Below are 19,079 nucleotides of genomic sequence, written 5' to 3'. Positions count from 1 at the left end.
AGGATCAAGTAGACAAGTATGCTGTAGTAAGACGTCAAAATGAATAGAACTGAGAACCTAATACAAGTTCACACATAAATCTGGTTGTTTCAAAGAGGATATAGTCTATTTGAAAAGACTTAGGAATTGTAGTAGTAATAAAAGACATATTTGGGATTCAGAAATAGTCTCTTAAAACACAAACTATTCTGGAATATAAAGGGTAAAACAATTTGGATTTTACTGCACTTAAGTCTAAAACTTCAGACAAAAACCTAGTCTAGAAATCATTTTACATTAGGATGCAAAGACCTAAGCTGTTCATTTCATTTTCACCTTCAAAGTAAGGAAATTCAGATTTAATATCATTAGATAAGGTTGTAAAAATCTAGCATCTACAATTTTTCTACAATCAATGGATTTGATTATTAGTTAAAAATAGTTACACAAATTTTATTACACTTCCACGGAATTATTTTTCCCAACGAACATAAAAGCTCGAAGCAAATTATCCAGTAGAGAAAAACTAAAAAGAATAATTCTTTATGTCAACAAGTAAAGGACAACAATATAGCGGTCAAAAACTAGCTTGATGCATAAAAAATATCTCTTCTAAAGTTAAACCTCTCTTTTGCAATCAACATCGTCAAAACTTATATTTAAAATTGATAATAAAAATCCTAACTAAAATTCAATATGCATATACTTATACACAAAACCTTACTTAAATTTGCCTCTTGTGAGTTTCTTTAGAGAACCCATTTTGGGGATTTTATGTTCTTTAAAGAAACAAGGAAACGTTTTAATACATTGCTCGTAACTGAAATCTGCAAACTATGTGATATCACTTGAATGTAGTTTATTTTTTTGCTTTCAAGTAGGTAGGTAATGTGAATTAAATCAATCACAATTGACAGAAAAAGTTCTCGAATAATCAATCAGTTGAAAAGTGACTTATGTACTTAGGAGGACTTTACGGTCGTTTTGAAAAGAAAAATTTTTGATTCCTGTAGCTGATAAATTAAAGGAGTAATTTGGATTTTTTAATATAAGTCAGGATTGAGAAATAAAATTGCAAGTATTCTTAAGTAAAATTGAAATATCAAAAGTGTTAACGCTATACTTAATAATTATGGTTTTATTTTCATAAAGCTTTATCTTCAATTATTTTTGTTTAACACTGATACGTACCATAAAATAAATTTATATTTATTGTTATTTTACAAATTATTTTAGTGTAATGATTCCTAAGAAAGTCCCTAGATAGGGACAGCGATTTTACTAAATCAAGTGGTGGGGTTATCGTCCCAGATGATCTATTACGTAGAGTATTACTAAGCAATGAATAATAGAACCAAAACGAACGAAACATGTGTTCTGAATAGTGTGTTGTATTTGAGGTTAAAACATAACTTTACAAAAATCATCACTTTTCAGTAATTACTAAAGTGATTAATAAGAAAAAGTTATTGAGGAAAGATGAACTGATTAACTATAAACTATTTGTGACAGTGGAAAAAAAGGATAAGTACATGAAAACTATGTGTGGTATGTGTTTATGACAAGTTAGAAGTTATGTACGATTCTTAGGTTAGACAAGTCTTATAGTATGATGCAAGAAAATGTCACTGTTTTCATAAATGTAAGTAGTTATGAATAAGTTAAGCGTAATTCTTCAAAGTGATAAAACTGACACTGAAAAAAGGGTAATTAAAAGTACATATAAGAGGTGTGTGATTTGGCCATGTTAGAAGGTATGTTGATTTTAAGTCATATTTCTTGCATTTTTCAAGAAAATGTTAATATTTTAATGGCTGTTAATAGTTTTGAATACGTTAAACATAATTTATCAAATGTGATAAAACTTACTAGTCATTAATTAGATAATTTTTGCTTACCTTGTTACTGCTATATTAGAATTCCAGCCACCAGCAAGATTGAAGACAATTTAATCACTGGACACTATCACAAACTAACTTGGCACTCACTGGACCAAAAATCTGCACCTAAAATTTAAAAATTTATTGTAAGTATTCTCCAAAAAAAATAAACTAATTAAGTTACAAATGAAATTTCTATTTTCAAGACATTCTTTTCAGGAATCTATCTTAAAGAAGTAGGCATTTTAAATTTGAATGAACTGAGATTGATGCAAAGTTAATTATAACTGCAAAAAAAAGAAGATGTAATTCGAGCATTCGATTCATTTGTGGAGAAATTAAACAATGATGATGTTAATTGTTTTACTGAGTGAAGATCTTCCTTCATGCAGGTATGTTTAAACATTTAACTTTATTAGAACTAGGTTTTATCATTTTTAACTGTGAGTTCTGCAAATGAATATCAATAACGTCTTGATTCAACTAATTAGTTGAAGATACGATTTAAATTTCAAACAACTTTTTGAAAGTTTTTGTTATTTCATTCTTAAAGCCAATCTTAGCCTTAATGAAATTAGGTAATCATCAAAACTGAACTCAAGAATCTTTAATAAAATCCATTTTAAGTAATTGCATATTTGAGTGGAATTACCCTTTTAAATTTCTGCATATTGTTTTATGAACGAACTAACAGAAATATTTAAACATTTTCAAAATAATTTCAAAGGCCATGATGGATTTACCTGAAAGTGCCCCTGGCTAGGGCTTACAAATATTCCAGTGAATTACAATGTAATCTGACGAAAATCCTTCCAAAGTATTATAGACTTTTATTGTTCAAAGTTTGCTTATTAATTTCTAACAAAATGCACTATTTAAATCCATGAAATTAGTCTATATTATAATGAAAAAAAAAACTTACCAACAGGAATTGATCCCAGCTTCAGTGCCATCTCACGATAGACTGGGCAAGTAGTGGAAGGGAAGAGCGTACATAATTATTTATAAAATATTTTTAAAAAATTATCAAAATGTAATTTTTTGTTTTAAAATAATTGAATTAAATATTAATGCATACATTTTTCATTTTTTATAATATAATAATTATATCCTGTGGCATTGTTCCAGACATATTTCTTTAGGAAGAGACTGCCATCTTTAATTTGAGTTTCCCAGTGAGCTAATGTACTTTTATATTTTATTGTTTTAATTAATTGCAAGTGAAAATTATATTACAAAGTTATTGAATTGTTAACATAAAATAGTTTTAATAGAGAATGAAGTGTTGTGCAATCGCGTAAAATCCTTTTCTTAGCTCAGATTCAGCTGGACCATTCTCTGTTTAAGTGGTATGTTAGTTCTATTTCTTTATAGTTATATAATTTAAAACAAAGCTATTGATATTTACTTTGTGATAAATATTAAAATATTTTTCATAATCTGATAATCGAGATTACTTGGTTTGTGTCATTTCTTTTTCTGGCAAAAAAAAATTAATCCTTTTGCTCATTTTATTTCAAAAGAGCTCTTACTCTAAGTATTTTCCTTTAATTCAAATTATTTGTGCCATTCCTATTTTTTCTATGTTGAATCAAAGCAGAACATGAAAATCTTGATAAATACAAATCAACTGTACTTACAAATTTTATAGCATTTCTAGCAGATAAATATTCTAAATATATGAAATTTTAGTTGTACTTATCCAGTTATAAAGGCCAGTTTTGACTTTCTTTGTACGCAATCAATTGCAAGATACTTACTAAAAGTAAAATGTACTTCGTAAAACAGATTAAATTTTCAGTCGAAACTGATTGAAATTTTAAATTATTAATGGTAATTAAGTTGTTAAAATTTGTAAAGGTTCATTAAGTTACCATATCTGATGCTAAACTTTGCATGACTATAGAATATGAAATTTAAGCTGTAAATATAAAATTATTCTTGTGATAGTAAACTAAAATACATTTATAGTTTTCTTATATTTTCAAAGATAAATTTATTTTTTAAATTTAAGTTTCAATGGCTTTGAGTTAGAAGGAAGGAAAAAAAAGAAGTTCTATCAAGTACCAATGCTTTAAAAGAACACTTTTTTAAATAACTTTTATTCGAGTTTGCCCTTTTGTGAACGTATTGGTAGATTTTTAGGTTTTTACACCATCTTTTGAACCCGACTCTTACAGAATCACAATTTTTCTTTTTTCTAAAGCATGCATGATGAAGAGAAACTGAATCGTTTACGGAGATCTTGAAATCGATGGGTCTATGCAGATTTTTACCCCCACAATCACTTAATATTTAAATTACTGGACTGAAGGCCAAATCAATGTATTCATGAAACTTCAGTGCCCATACAATTTGACAATATTTTAAAGAACTGTAATCTGGACAAAAAAAAAAAAGGCAAAAGAATGCCTGTTTTATGTAACTCATATTGCGATCATTACGTTTAAAGTTGTAAGGAAATTTAGAATCAGGTATGAAGCATGAACAAAAAAAATGAAAAAAATCACAACTTTCTGTGATTCAAGTGTCAAAATTATAGATCAAGGAGTAAATAAATAAGAGAAAATACACTCAGTAATGGATAGGAGAAGTCCTGCATTTTAGTTTACTTCGTTCTCTGTGACTCTGAGGTATCTTAATCCTGGAATGAATAACATCCAGAACCTCAGTTTCTTGTGGAACATCTTCATAGTTGCTTCTGCGTGCATCACATAACTTCTGACTTTTCTCTCACTTAAGAGAGAGCTGCTGTAAATCCTACTGTCCTGTACTTTCAATGAGATTTGTATTTTATCACCATGGACTTTTGTAGAAACAATGAAGTTATAATTTTAGAAGCAAATTTAAAATTTTCTACAAAAATACTTTAAACTTATTTTGATTAGATGTGAGATTTATTCCCTTGGATAAAATTTAAGTTAATGGTATCCTTACCAATTAAAATACTTGTTATGCAAACCATCCGGCTTAACAACCGGGAAATATAACTATTACTGTTAGAAAATTCTTTAAGTACCAAGTTTTGATGTGAAATTTCACGACAATTCGTTGCTCTACTACATGTGTAGTATCCATGTTTTTTGGCAAATCAAAACTTAACTCCTCTTACACAAAAGACGGTTCTGGTCAGACAGATTTCTCTACAAACACGTGAGACGCTGCGGTTCGAAAGAGAAAAGGCTTTACGCTGCACAGCTGTCGGTCGTTAAGATTTGGCGTATGCATAGTTCTTCTGTACCAGCATCAGTCTGGTTATTTAATAGCCACACATCGTATCCTCCTCCAACTATGTCATTCTTGGCCTGATCCTCAATCTTCTACCACCTGAGTGACCATCCACTGCTTTTTTGGGCATTCTCTCTTTTTCCCATTCTTTCTATCTCAGTCTACTGTCTTTTACCACACCCACTATATCTGGTTCACGGTACAGCTCCCTCAGTTCGGAGCCGGATCTTTATTTTCCACCCATCACCACTTCTTACAGGACCATACCCTTTTCTTGAAACCTTTCTTTCCCAGGTATTTAATCTTTTCTTCTGCTTTTTCGTTAACACCCAGGTTTCTGCTGCATAGGTCACTGCAGATCTTATTACGGTTTTGTAAAAATATTTATCTTGATTTCTCTCAAAACCGTCTTGCTTTTTAAAACATTGTGAAGTGCAGTATATCACCTACTCCCTGCCATCAGCCTTGCTCCAATCGCCTGAGACACTTCATTTTTTGCAGTAATTGTAACCAACTTGAAAAAATACAAAATATAGAACTAGATATACAACTATGACACACTGGCATAGATGCTAAGTGGTTAATGGTTAAATTTAGACTCTCTTTACTGGTGAAGTTCTATTATTTACCAGGTGGTTTTCATTGACTTATTTGTTTGGTTTACCTTCTTAGGGAAAGCCCCTAAAGGTTAATTATTTTTCTTATAACCTCAATACCTGCTTACCTTACCCAAAGAACTTTTTAAATTATTATTATTTATTTATTTTATTTTATTTTTTTGCTATAATTTGTAAATTCTTTCAATTTCTGCATTATCGAACTATCAGTTTTTCGTCTGATTCTGATACCATTATTCTGGGCATATTCTTTTGAATTTGCTCTAAAAAGTATCTAAAAGTACGTGAGGTAATTAAACCATGTTTTTCAAAGGTTTAGCCATTACTTAAAAATTTAATAGTCACACCTCGTAGTGCTTTCAGAACTGTTAAAAAAAAAAAAAATAGTTTGGTAATTAGTAATCGAAGTTCAAGTTAGTTGGGCTGACCGACTTGATCTACCCTTATTATCTGAAAGAACTATGAAATTACCAAAATAGATTATTATTTTTGGGAGACATTTCGTTTTTGCAACAAATCTATTGAGTGTAATTTAGTGTTCATGCAATTTTAAGTCTTTCATTAAATTTTTGTTTATATATAATGGTGGGGAAAAAAAATATTTTGCTATGCATATAAAAGTTGGAAGAGTAGATTGCACTAACGCGGTAGGATATAACATAGAATGCCCAAGTAGAGACCTTGGGCTAGGCTATAAAAGCCCTCGTGATGAGCACAAAGTCTATTAGCCTGGCCCGGAGAAACCTTACTTGAAAATTAATAAACTTTTACTCCTCCAGTGGTTGAGAGGAAATTCCCTAGCCTAATGTATGGTACTAGAATGTTGCAATGGGGTTTTTCTTTTACCATTTCCCCAACTTGTTGCCAACAAAAAAATATGCTTTTAAATTTTATATTTGCAAAATTAATTACTGTTCTCCCTTAATACGGGAAAATATACTCAGGTTAGATGGGAAGTGATTTTGATTATTTAAGCTTTCATTTTTATTTTATTTTTTTAAAACCTTCTCTTACCTCTCTTAAGTGGAGTTATTAAGATCCTCCGGATTTTCATATTTTAGTTTTTATCGAATTTTCACTTTTTAAATTTAAATTTTCACTGTACCAACTGTGGACAAAGTACGCACCTATCTTAACGGTTAACATGGAATCCCCATACTTGACTGAAAAGACAAGAAACTAACCAACGCTACAAAACTACTCACCAGACTACTTGACAAACGATCTAAACTCAACCTACAAGACAAAAGACTCTTATATCTACTGTTACAGCGACCTATTTGGTCATACGGCATCGAAGTATGGGGATCGACTAAGCTTTAATGGAGACAGACATTACAGTCAAAAATACTTCGAAAACTTCTTGAACGTATTCTAACCTCACTATCTATAATGACCTCAAAATACCTTTCATTACAGATCTTGCTAACACTCGTTTCTTCAAATTTCATTCCTCTACCAGCAGCTCATCCTAACCCTCTCAAAGAACACCTATCTTCTTCCCCATTACCAGGTAATCCTCTAAGGAGATTGAAGAGAAGATGGTCCCGCGATCTACTCCCATCATAAGAACACGTTAATGGTGTGACACCACTGGGTACCTTCTCCACTCGTGATTTTCTTTTATTTTTTTGCTATCTGGTACCATATTTGCTTGTTGAAACAACCGTTGCGGTGGTAAATCCAATAAAAGATTAAAAAAAAAAAATTCTAGTTTTTCTAGGTTTTTACTTATTTTTTAATTATTAATAATTGACCTAAGTATAGAAGTGTTTTTATTATAATTTAAAAATAGGAAATCGCAGCGTCTTCAAATTTGGTAATCAGTTTTGAAGCAAATGTAAAGTTTTTGGTCTAAATCGGACCACTGGGTTTTACCTGAAATGATTTTATTTAATTTTTTTTTGAGATTTTCTCAAATTACCTTAAACTAGTTTCATTTAACTATTTTTATATGCATTTGCATAAGATTAATCGACAACTTTATTCGATATTCTCGTATTTTCTCAGAAAACTTCTTTATTTGGAGCCCTCCTGGCAAGAAGGATGGGTTGGCTTCCCTCTGAAGAGTTATTTTAAAGTAATTTTCAGTTCAAATAGTATTAATTGAACATAAATTATTTTAATTAAACTTCAAATTTAAGGAATTTTAAGAAAAGGTTGAACTTAGTTAACACTTTAAAATAATAATAATAATAATAATTTTTTTTAGGGAAGGGATTAGCTATGAGGTTAGCATACTGGACTCCCACGCGGAGGTCCCGGGTTCGAATCCAGCAGCTGACCCTTAGATTTTCTCTTCCTAGGAACTTCTTACAGCTCACTGTCCGGTGATGGACAGTGTTGTCTGTAACGAGAGAACACTGTCCGGAGGCCGGCAGTGCACTGGAAAAAGCTCCGGGCGCTAATGACCTCAGCTGTTGATGCGCAAAAAAAAAAAAAAAAAAAAAAAAAAAATTTTTTTAACTTGGTATTAAAAAGAGAAAGTTTGGGCGGACGTATCACTAAGGCTGTTTACCAAGCACTTGTCCTTCGGATGTACAGCGAGTACAGCTTATAGCCTTTGGCAATTTTGGAAGCTATCCCCATGAATGGAGCAATAGTGTTTAGTTTAGTTAGGTTTTCGGCGAACTCTTCTAGAAAATCTGAGTGACTTTAAAAGACAAAGACGATGAAGCGTGCTGTAGAACATCCAAGCTTCAAGCAAAGCCTCCAAAAATTTACCTATGACTTATTATTAAGCTCAATATGTACACTTCTTTTTTTTTTCTTTTTTTGGCATTGGCTTCCGCCATACAGCCAGCATCGTCTAGGTGCTTATCACTAGAATATCACTCACTCTCCATTCTTACCTACAAATACATTCGCTTCACACATTCATCATTCTACTATATACTGCTATTTACATAAACTACTGCTAATGATGGAACAGCACTCTGTGCTCCTGCCATCCTTATAGCTTAACCGAAATTAAAATCACCGTAATCCTTCTCTAATTATTTTCTTCCATTCATTCTAATTCGGCTATAGCTTTTAAATACATTCATATTTCATTGCTAGCTCTGCTATCGACTTAAGCACATAGATGTTGGTGGAGAATATTATGTCTTCGTAGCGAAATGGTGCATTGTAAAGCATACATCTTTTTTTACGTTTTGCCGAAAGTTTTTTTGTATAAGCGTGGTTCTTAATTAAGAAATGGTGAATCTAAGCACCCTTTTTTAAAATGGTTTCAGGGCGGTTTCCAAGACTTTTTTTTTTCACTTCTTAAGAGTAAGAAATGTCTAACCCAGTGGTCGGCAAACTTATTAGCCCAAGAGCCAAATATGAACATTACAACGATTTTTAAAAAAATTGGGAGCCAAATCTGCTTGTTTAGTAAACTTTTATTACACTAAATAAGTAGTACGCTAAATAATACTAAATTTCATACTTAATAAATATTTATTAATGCGAACAATGTGCTTGCATCTCCTTGAGTTTGAGTAAGTCAAGTTTGTATGTTGTCGTTTTTAATTTTAGGCATGATTCCAAGTTCTCATCAATAAGACATTCTTCTCAGTTTACTCTTGATAATGTTCATGTTTGAACCGAAAAGGGAAAGAGCAGCAAACGCGAGCTTTTTCAGCTGATCGTAAGAGTCAGGAATACTATTCCAAACGTTGAAAATGATCATGTTTTCCTTCTCCAGGTCATTCAAAGCAGACCACTTGTGTTGGGAACTAAGATCACATTTTTTTTTCACCAATATTTCCAATTCAACACAAAGACGTTCGAATTTAGAGCGCCATATCTCCTTGTTTTTTAAATCCAGCAATTGTATTTCAAAGCTACCAATGTCAATTTCAAAAGGAGAAAATTTCAACTCGGTTACCGTAGCATTAAGAGGATTTTTGACAAATGCTAAAGTTGCTCTGCTGTTTTTGAATTCCTGAAACCTGCTATAACATACGAACAATTTCAGCCGGTAGCTTGTACTTGGTTTGTGTTTACGTTTACGAAAACTAATAAAATTAAACTCGATGTTCGTTACGTATTTTTACAACAATATAAAATTTTAATTACCTATCTATCTTTTAACTTAAACAAAAAATTATACATGTTCTCGATTTATAGAAGAATTTTAATTTATCAAAATAAGATGTAATTTTTTTCTTACCAAGTTTTTTTTTTTAAATGAAAATATTATTGCGCCTTCCGTGGATATTTGTGCCAGAGCCGCACTTAAGGAGCCAAAGAGCCACATGCGGCTCTGGAGCCGCACTTTGCCGACCACTGGTCTAACCGAAGATTCACAGTTTTAATGCTACTGTTCAGATAGGCTTTTAAGAACGTTTTTTTTGGCTATTGCCGAAAGGTTTGCTTTGAACTGTGGCTTCATTTAAGGCTTATCTTTTGGTTTGAAACTTCTTGTTTGGTCTTATCGACTATAGTTCGGGTTTCTTTGGAGCCTGTGATGGCACGCTTACTTAATTTATTCCTTTATTTAGTGAATATTTTTATAATAATGAAAACCATTTTTCCCCCCCCCGTTTTATAACAAATTGTAAGTTGATTTATTTTGCACTAAAGAGTATTTTCGTACAAAAAAAAATTTACAACCTTTTTTATTGAATGTGAATGAACAATTTCCCTATTGTTGCTCCCTCTTCCGCTGCCAGAGAGTTCTTAAATGAATAATTAATCCTTGTGAATTAATATGTGCGGCCTTTAATTAGGAAAGTTTTCCCGAGGAATTTTCACGATGTGAAAAGAATTATACATTATTAATCTACTTGGAAAAACCCTGCATGTGTAGTGGATTAGGTTTGGATTTCTACATGCTTTTTTTTTCTTATAAAAGTTAATTAAAGAAAAAAGAAAATTAGGTTATGTGGAAATCTCACTGGTTTTTCTCATATATTCTAAGCAATGTCGTAAATTGGAAGAGCTGATTATTTTTCCTTAACATATTTAACCTACTTGATTGGTCATATTTATGGTATCAAAGCATGAGAATCGACTAAACGTTCCAGCTTTCCACGCATCTAGTGATTGTAGGTCAAGAAATAACTTCGGAAAATTCTTCATACTCTGTTTTCAGGTTTCTAACCTCCACCATTCATAATGGACCTCCATCTTGCTAATACTCGTTTCCTCCACAGCAGCTCATTTTTTTTTTTGTCTTTTTTTGGCATTGGCTTTCGCATACAGCCAGCATCGTCTAGGTGCTTATCACTAGAATATCACTCACTCTCCATTCTTACTTATAAATACATTCGCTTCACACATTCATCCCTCTACTATATACAACTATTTACATAAACTACAGCTAATGGATGGATCAGTACTCTATATTCCTGCCATCCTTATAGCCTAACCGAAATTAAAATCACCGTAATCCTTCTCTAATCATCCATACTAATCGGATATCACCTTTAAATACACTCATATTTCTTTGCTAGCTCTGCTACAGATTTAAGCACATAGTTATTGTTAGAGAATATAATGTCTTCGTAGCGAAATGGTGCATCTAAATACCTGTATAAGTCGTCAAACATTCGTTTCCTTTCTACCACATAACGTGGACATATCATTATAATAAGTTTGAAATCCTCCTCCTCATTGCAATCTACGCAAAGAGGAGAGGACCAGCAGCTCATTCTGATACTTAAAATCAAATAACTATTTCCTTCGGCTGTATCACTTAATCCTCTTTCAAGGAAATTGAAGAAGACGGTCTTGCGATCTATTCTTAATCATGAAAGGTTTATTGTATCCTTCAAGATAGTACAAGCCCCTTAATTGTAGGGGAAAAAGTAAATATCCAAAGTTTAGAAGCGAACCTTGTACGAGAATATCGTGTAATGCCTAAACCAGATTTTTTTTTAAATATTAAAAAAAAAAATGCACCTGCCAACGATAAACCAGTTCAACTTTAACAAGATAACTTTAATCTTTTTACCAGAAAGTTAAAACTTTATACAAGATTTCCTACAAAGAGAGAGAGAGAAAGACAGAGATATTCATATTTTGGAAGATGTATAAAGTTCATTGATTTTAAAAGTGAGTGGCGGATGTTTATGTCTTAAACAGCAACTTAGTTTTAGGGGGGTGGGTGATGAAATATTTGATGATAAAGTTGAAATATCTTGGAAGAAGCTGATGATGAAGTTCATCATTAACAACAAGGTTATCTGACCTTACTAATTACTTATTTAAAAAAAAAATGAACTAAAAGAAAACAATGTATTTTAGGTTAACTTTAAACTATTAAAAGAGTTCTTTTAATTAATTTTTTGATTTCTTAATTAATCAACAGTTTATTTTGTCTTGATTTTATTGTTACTTCCTTTATTGCGATGTATCAAATTAACGAAATTTCGATTTCTTAGTCAACAAATTATCTTTAAGTGGAAATTTTAAAAAAATAAATAAATAAATAACGATTCTTGAAGAAGAAAAAAATAATTTAAGACATGACTTTGGCCTAATGCATGAAGATCACTTTAAATAAATATATAAAGGGATTGGCTCAATGGTTAAGAGTACAGTAGACTCCCCCTTGCGGAGATACAGGGTTCGAATCCAGCCGGCGACTTTTAGATTCCCCCCCCCTCTAACAAGCAGCTTCTTACAGAGTTCAAGGTCCTATGATGGCCAGTGTTGTCTGTAACGAGAGAGAGAGAACACTGTCTGGAAGCCGCGTTCCAGGCGCCAATAATTTTAGATGTTGACGTGGCCTTAAAAAGAAAATTAAAATAAAATAAAGATACAATAGAATGGCGAATATTACTATAGTAAATAAATCTACGTATAACAGTTTAATAGTTCCCTAACACCTTTTTCCCAATTAAGGACCCGGCAACTCTTTGTTTCCTCTCTTATTTTCCCCCCATTTCGACTATGGTTGCTTAGTGTATGGCGCGGTCTTTCTGGTGATATTGAAACTAAGCTCTCAAGCGCCTCATGAACTGCTTTATTAGATTTATTTTCAGCATTTCCAGAGACTCTCGCATTTCGCACTACTAGGATTAGTTAAAGTGGCTTTTTCCTGTCTATCGCCGCCAGTATTTTTTGGGCTCCATTCCTTTTCCAAGTTATCCAAAGACCATCTTATATTTTCCCAACTCTTCAAGTTCAAATCCTCGATCCATTCCCGCAATACTAGATCTCGCTCATCTGATCTCTATATTCCCTCACACCGTACCTCATCCTTTGACAAATCCTACCTGATATGTGCTTACCTCTCTCTGGAACTCCTTACCCATCATCTGCCCGCCATGCTCCTACCCTTTCTATCTTCAAAATCCCGTCTATTCAGTTATCTCCTTTCTATCCAGCTTCCTCCGAAATTCTAATTGTTTTAATTTATTTCCTTAATTTCTGCTGTTATTTTTATTTTCACTTTTTGTAAATACTTATTTATTTATTTTCTGTTTAATCACAGGCCAAACTATTAAGGCCTCTATTTGTACCTGTGTTTATTCTTAGGGGACAATTATTCCAGAATAATAAATTTATTTTCTATTCTATTCTAAATAATAAGGTAAAAAATTTAATGACTATCTTAAAACAAACTATATTTTGAGAGGACAAATTTTTGACAAAAAAGATGTCTGACTAATAAAATGACAACAAAATATGACCCAAAAATAATAGAACCACTTCAGCACATACGAAACGGTTCTAAAAGCTCTGTAATATTTATAGAATAAAATGTTTACGTATAGCCCAGCAGAAGTGCTCATTGTAAGTGTAGAAGTATCTACTTTTTTTTAAAGAATACTTAAAAAATTAAGCTAAAAATAGTTTAATTGCTAATTTTATAGATAAAATTAATTTTAACTGCGTTAAGAGTAACTCTTACGATTGTTCACCCCGAATTGTTATTATTTTCTTTTTTTAAATTAAAACAGAAATCACGCACATACAAAAGAACAACTGGATCGAAAAAAATACCCGCAAGGGGAGTTTGTACAAGAATTTATCTAGTTTAATAAATAATGATGTGTTGAACATAACACAGATATATATATTTTGTATGAAATATAACTTTTTTGATTAGGTCGAGATGAGAATATATATTCGGCCAGATGGTACGTTATATTTATTTTATTTTTTTCATTTCCACCCCCCTATCAAAAAGTTACCTATATATTATGTATATGTGTTGACTATATACAGGCAAACATACATATTCCTGATTCATTATTTCTTTTTTCTTAAAGTAATTTTTAAAAGGACGAGGCCAACTGTTAAACAAAGCGGCATTTAAAACTAATTTTAAGGGCTTTATTCCATAAACCAATGCTTCAAAATGCAGACGACTCATCACAGAGACTCATTTTACTAGCAGATCTTATTTCAACATAACCGACTACACTATCCACAGAACTGATCACCCTGATGATACTGCCCATCGGGGACACTGCAATTCTAATAAAAAAAAACTGTCTTCAACACAATCTGATCCCAACTAATCCTACCAATTCTCTTCAATCAACGGTCATCTCTCTCCCAATAAACTGAACAGACGATTCAAACTTCTCTCTAGACTTCTCGACAAGCGATGTAAACTCTTACTACAGAATAAACGACTTATCTACACCATGATACTGAAACCTGTCCTGGTCTTACGGAATGGAACTTTAGGGCTCAGCCAAAGCTTCCAATATCTACAAAATCCAATCCTTCCAGTCAAAAACACTCCGTCGAATCGCTAATGCTCCTTACTATGTCTCTCTATCTGTACCTTGCACCGAGATTTCCTTGTTCCTTAAGTTTCGAAAGCTGTAAGATCCCGTTACTTTAAATTCCACACATCAATCACCTCACATCCCAATCCTCTAGTAGCTCAACTTACCACTCTACCAGGAAATCCTCCCAGGCGGTTGAAGCGCAGGTGGCCACGAGATCTTCTAAATGAAGTAAGTGCCAGTGCACAATAGTGAACTCCTCTTTGGGAGTTTTCTTTGGGAATGAGTGAATTCTCCCCTCATGCTATTCATGTACTTATCTATTATCATGTTGTATGTATCAGATTCATTTATTGCAGAAATATATTGCAGTTGTGAAAGTAAATAAAGGAAAAAAAAATCCAAATTAAAATTTAACTATAATAACACCAACACTAAGGCTTATTTTTAATGTTTAGTTAACTAAAACCAAATAACAATTCACTAATTAACATCACACGACAATAAACTTCACCAAGAATAACGCCAACACTAAGGCTTATTTTTAATGTTTAGTTAACTAAAACCAAATAACAATTCACTAATTAGCACCACACGACAATAAACTTCACCAAGAAAACAGTCATAAAGAAACAAACAATCTGGTGGACTTACGTGACAATTTAGGTTTCTCTCTTACCGTGTTTGTCATATTAGTAGATTACATGATTCTGTTTTACTCTATCACTTACAGCTCAAGACAAGACTTTAGCTTTGAGTCTACACCGAGCTATATTCGCTTTGAGTCGCTCCAAGGGTAAAAAATTGTCCATTGTGTGGGTGTGTTTTTGATATCACCATTGAATATTAGAAGAGCAGAGAATCAACAAGTACTTCATCTAGCTCAAAATCCTGTATTATGTGACAATAAATCGAACTAACTAAACTTCAAGTTAAAATTTTAAAGCAAATACCAAAAATTCCACACTACTCTTTCGACTAGTTCTAATCCTCTTGTAACTGTCTCTCGCTTCCTCTGACATCCCTAATACTCCTTGCCGACTGAATCGCCAGTGGCCCCGCGACTTCCTTGTAGGCTGGAGATGGGTCTTCAGATGATTTAGGAATCATTATTCTCCTATCTCTCCTCTCTCCTCCACACATTCTCCTCCCTCCTATAGAGAGTGCTACCGCAGGGTAGTTTCTCTCCTCCTGCTCTCCTCCCGCACCAGTTCATCACTCTCTCCATATTTACTTATTGTATACAATGTATACAGATTGTAAATTACAAAATAAATTTAAAAAACAAAAATTTAAAGCACGATCATACCACAAAAGATTTGTATTGATGGTGTTTTGTTTGTTTACGTATATTCTCACCAGAAGAGTATCAAATGTGATGCCTTGCTTTCTCAGCATCAGCATTGTGTTCTGTGTATACCATCAAGTTTAGCAGCATAGTCTCCTCTCTCTTTCACACGCCCAACATCGGGTAATCGATAGCGTTTGAAGGGTGCCTAAGGGGAAAAGCAAAAAGCTTGGTAGAGCGGCATCCAGGGAGTCATGAGGAGTAATGAAGTCGCAGGGGTCTTTACCGTAGGTCCCATCCCATGGGGGGGGTTCATGCTTAGGAGGGCCACCATCATCTCTTATGCTGGGACACTTTAGCTACCTACAGTACGGTGTGTGCTTGATGATGCTGTTGTTTGCTTCATTGCCTCACGCTTCCTCGCTTCCCTTCTGAACCTCTCTTTCTTCTCTCTTTTTTTTTTTGCCTCCCTCAGGATAAAAGGAAGGACATTTTTCTAACTTAGACCTCTCTCTCGCTTTTCTTTTTTCCTCTCTCTACGGGAAAATTTAAGTTAATTTTAAAAAGGGTGATTAAAAATTATAATCAAAATTTAAATTAGACGACAGAGTAAAAGCTGTTGGTTTTAATTAATTGCATAATTAGAATAATTTAACTTCCTCTTCCTTTTTTAAATATATTTTCCAATATTAAGGTTTCACCTGTAATTTAGGTTTCCAGAACCACCCCCCCACAAACAAGTGGGTTTTAGAAAATGTTTAAAGGGTTTTGTGGGTATTTTGTGCCCACCGGAACTCAAAAACAAAAACAAAAAATGCTGAACAGAGTTGCTTCAGTCAAAATCGGTGAAACGGGAGTATAATTTTATTGAATCGATTTCCTTTGGATGTAGAGAGAGACTGCGAGGGCTAGGAGAGAGAGAGAGAGCCCGATAAAGTAAAGAAGGAGAACTAAGTGAAAGAGAAAAGATTTATTTCTCAAGAGAAACCGTCGATGATATTAGTTTAACGTTTAATGCACTGGAAAAGTCTTCCTATTTTTTCCGTTACTTCCGTTTTGGTTTCTTTAAAGCGTTGTTTTATACACGTAACACACCTGATATATGTACGTACATCTCGAATTGGAATTATAAAGGGTTTTTCGCCCTTGAACTTAACTCAAAACTTTCATTTTCCATTAAAAATGTCCAATTTATTAGTTTCCTTTTATTTTTAGTCCTAAATTTTTAGGCGCCACGATAGCCGAGCGGTTAAGAGACTAGATTAGATTAGATTAGATTAAATTAGGGCGGCCTCAAGGTCTGCGCCACCGCGACCCCTATAGATCTATTGTGGATCCCCGGCTTTAGAGCTCACCCTCCAGACCCGTCCGCTTAATCAGACTCTTAATTCTGGAGAGTGGCTCCTGGGTAAAGCTCTCAGGCCTTGGTTTTTCCTCCCCGAGAAGTAACATCCTTAGCCATACGAGCCCCTCACACTGACACAACTCGTGCAGTGCCGTTTCCTCTTCTTCCTGACAGAACCTACAAAGGCTATCTTCTGCCAGGCCCATGCGATGCATGTGTTTTCTGAGCCTGCAGTGGCCAATTAAGTTAATAGGCCTGCAATTATCCTTATAGCCCCACGCGGCTTTGACGGATTAATTCTGCGGTCAGCCTCGGCGAATAGCCTCTGATGAACTCCTTCGCCTTTAAGAGACTAGACCCATGTAATGCTAAGGCTGGAAACATAGTGAAGCGATGATGATAGCTGCTTCAAATCAAAGAGACTGATAAGCAGCGAGCAAAGAGTCGCATGCACATAGTGACGAGTTTAGTCGCGTTATTCTTTCGACGAGACATAATGGAGGAATTATTTCTACATGAAAATTCTTCGTTGAAAATTTGGTATTTACTGCAGCTTAGTAGCAGGAGGCTGCAGTGTTCATGATATAATCAGAACTAGACATGAACTTGATGAATTCCATCACTTGTACCAACAACTTCGGAAGCATCTTGGCAAGTTTCATTCGTGTTTTAGAATGTCTATTTCAACATTTTGATTACATACTAGCCAGAGTTGAAGGTATGCTAATCAAGAAAAGGACGAATTTCCAATGTTAACCCCATTAATTCTGTTTCATTTCTTATCCAACACAAATCGGTTATGTTGTAGAAGATCCTTTTGGTCTCACAGGAGGTTTATTTAAAAAAAAAAACTACACCAATAAATGCAGCAATAACACCATTTTATCCTAGAAAATTGAGCGCGATAAGAGCGAAGAAATCAAACATGTCACAACGCGTTGCTCTACTCTCTTCTCTTGGTAGCGTTGCTCTATCTTCGCTTTGCTCCTCACTATGCGCTATCCCATATGTTAAGTTGTGTTGGTTTTCGCCGCTTTGCTTTTCGCTATCATCGCCGCTTTGCTCGCCGCTCCACTATGTTTCCAGCCTTAGGGTACGTTTACAACGGAGCTGTGAGCATAGATGATAGCAGTGATGCATCAGCGTTTATAGAATAACCTAGTACATTCTTATGTGAGCGTGCACAACGAAGCTTCGACTAGTGACTCATACTCGCTGGTATAAACGAGCATAGATGATAGAATTGAATTTTTCATTTTTCTGCTAGCTGAACTCCAGTATCGGAGCTTCAAAATGGACGTAGAAAAATTATTTAGTGCTGTCTTTACTCATTATTTTTGGTTATTATTTTATTATTTACTTTTAAACAATATTTTGTTTTTTAAATCGTGCTTACATTTATTTTCATGCGTATTTATTTGTTTTTTCTCAATAAAACCATTACTTACCTAAGAGTAATCACTAGTTTTTCTTCTATGGTTATAGGATTTCCATGACAATTTTTCCAAAGTTTTCTTAATTTTGACCTTATTTTTTCTAAAATATCGTCGAATGTGGATGGACCCACATATTCAAAAAAACGATCCGGATAATTTCTAAGTTCCTTATATATATAGTGAATTTCGCCCAAAGTACTTCGTTTTTTATTTATGGGATGTACATAATATTTTCTAAAGCGTTTTTTCTTTAAAATATACCTTTTTGTTGCTGCTGAACATAAAAACTCTTCTTCACTTCTCGGACATGTTGCATGTATCACAGCTCTGTTGTGCACACTAATCAGCGATTATGTTTTACTCTATCAGTTATCATCTCTGCTATCATCTATACTCACAGCTCTGTTGTAAACGTACCCTTAGATGTATTATCGGTTTAGTGGGTTCGATTCCCAGGTCTATGCCTTGGTATGTTTTCTATTAACCCTTGTCCATGTCTGTTCATTAGGTAGATGTTTAATCAAACATTTTCAAATTCAGGTGTTTTTCAACATAACACTTTTTCGTGCAGATTTAGGTAATGAACCCTGTTACGACTTACCGGACGATTTTAATAAGCGTGCAACTT

The 19,079-nt window shown here is 33.5% G+C and overlaps 1 protein-coding gene and 1 long non-coding RNA gene across 6 annotated transcripts in view; both read left to right on the top strand.

Moving 5' to 3' along the window:
* The window catches only part of LOC141457218 (lachesin-like), a 492,403-nt gene that overhangs the window by 280,028 nt on the left and 193,296 nt on the right, over positions 1 to 19,079 (top strand). The gene's annotated exons all lie outside the window — the stretch shown is intronic.
* LOC141456875 (uncharacterized) lies at positions 1,299 to 3,312 on the top strand. Of its 2 annotated transcripts, XR_012460093.1 has the most exons (5): positions 1,299 to 1,733; positions 1,897 to 2,005; positions 2,079 to 2,251; positions 2,788 to 2,892; positions 2,988 to 3,312. It is a non-coding gene; the product is annotated as an uncharacterized lncRNA (long non-coding RNA). The 2 variants fall into 2 exon arrangements; XR_012460092.1 differs by lacking the exon at positions 2,788 to 2,892 and having other exon boundaries at positions 1,300 to 1,733.

This window comes from Rhodnius prolixus, unplaced genomic scaffold, assembly GCF_049639745.1.
Source record: "Rhodnius prolixus isolate KJV_2025 unplaced genomic scaffold, Rpr scaffold_10, whole genome shotgun sequence".
Lineage (NCBI taxonomy): Eukaryota > Metazoa > Arthropoda > Insecta > Hemiptera > Reduviidae > Rhodnius > Rhodnius prolixus.
This window is presented reverse-complemented; position numbering and strand designations above follow the sequence as displayed.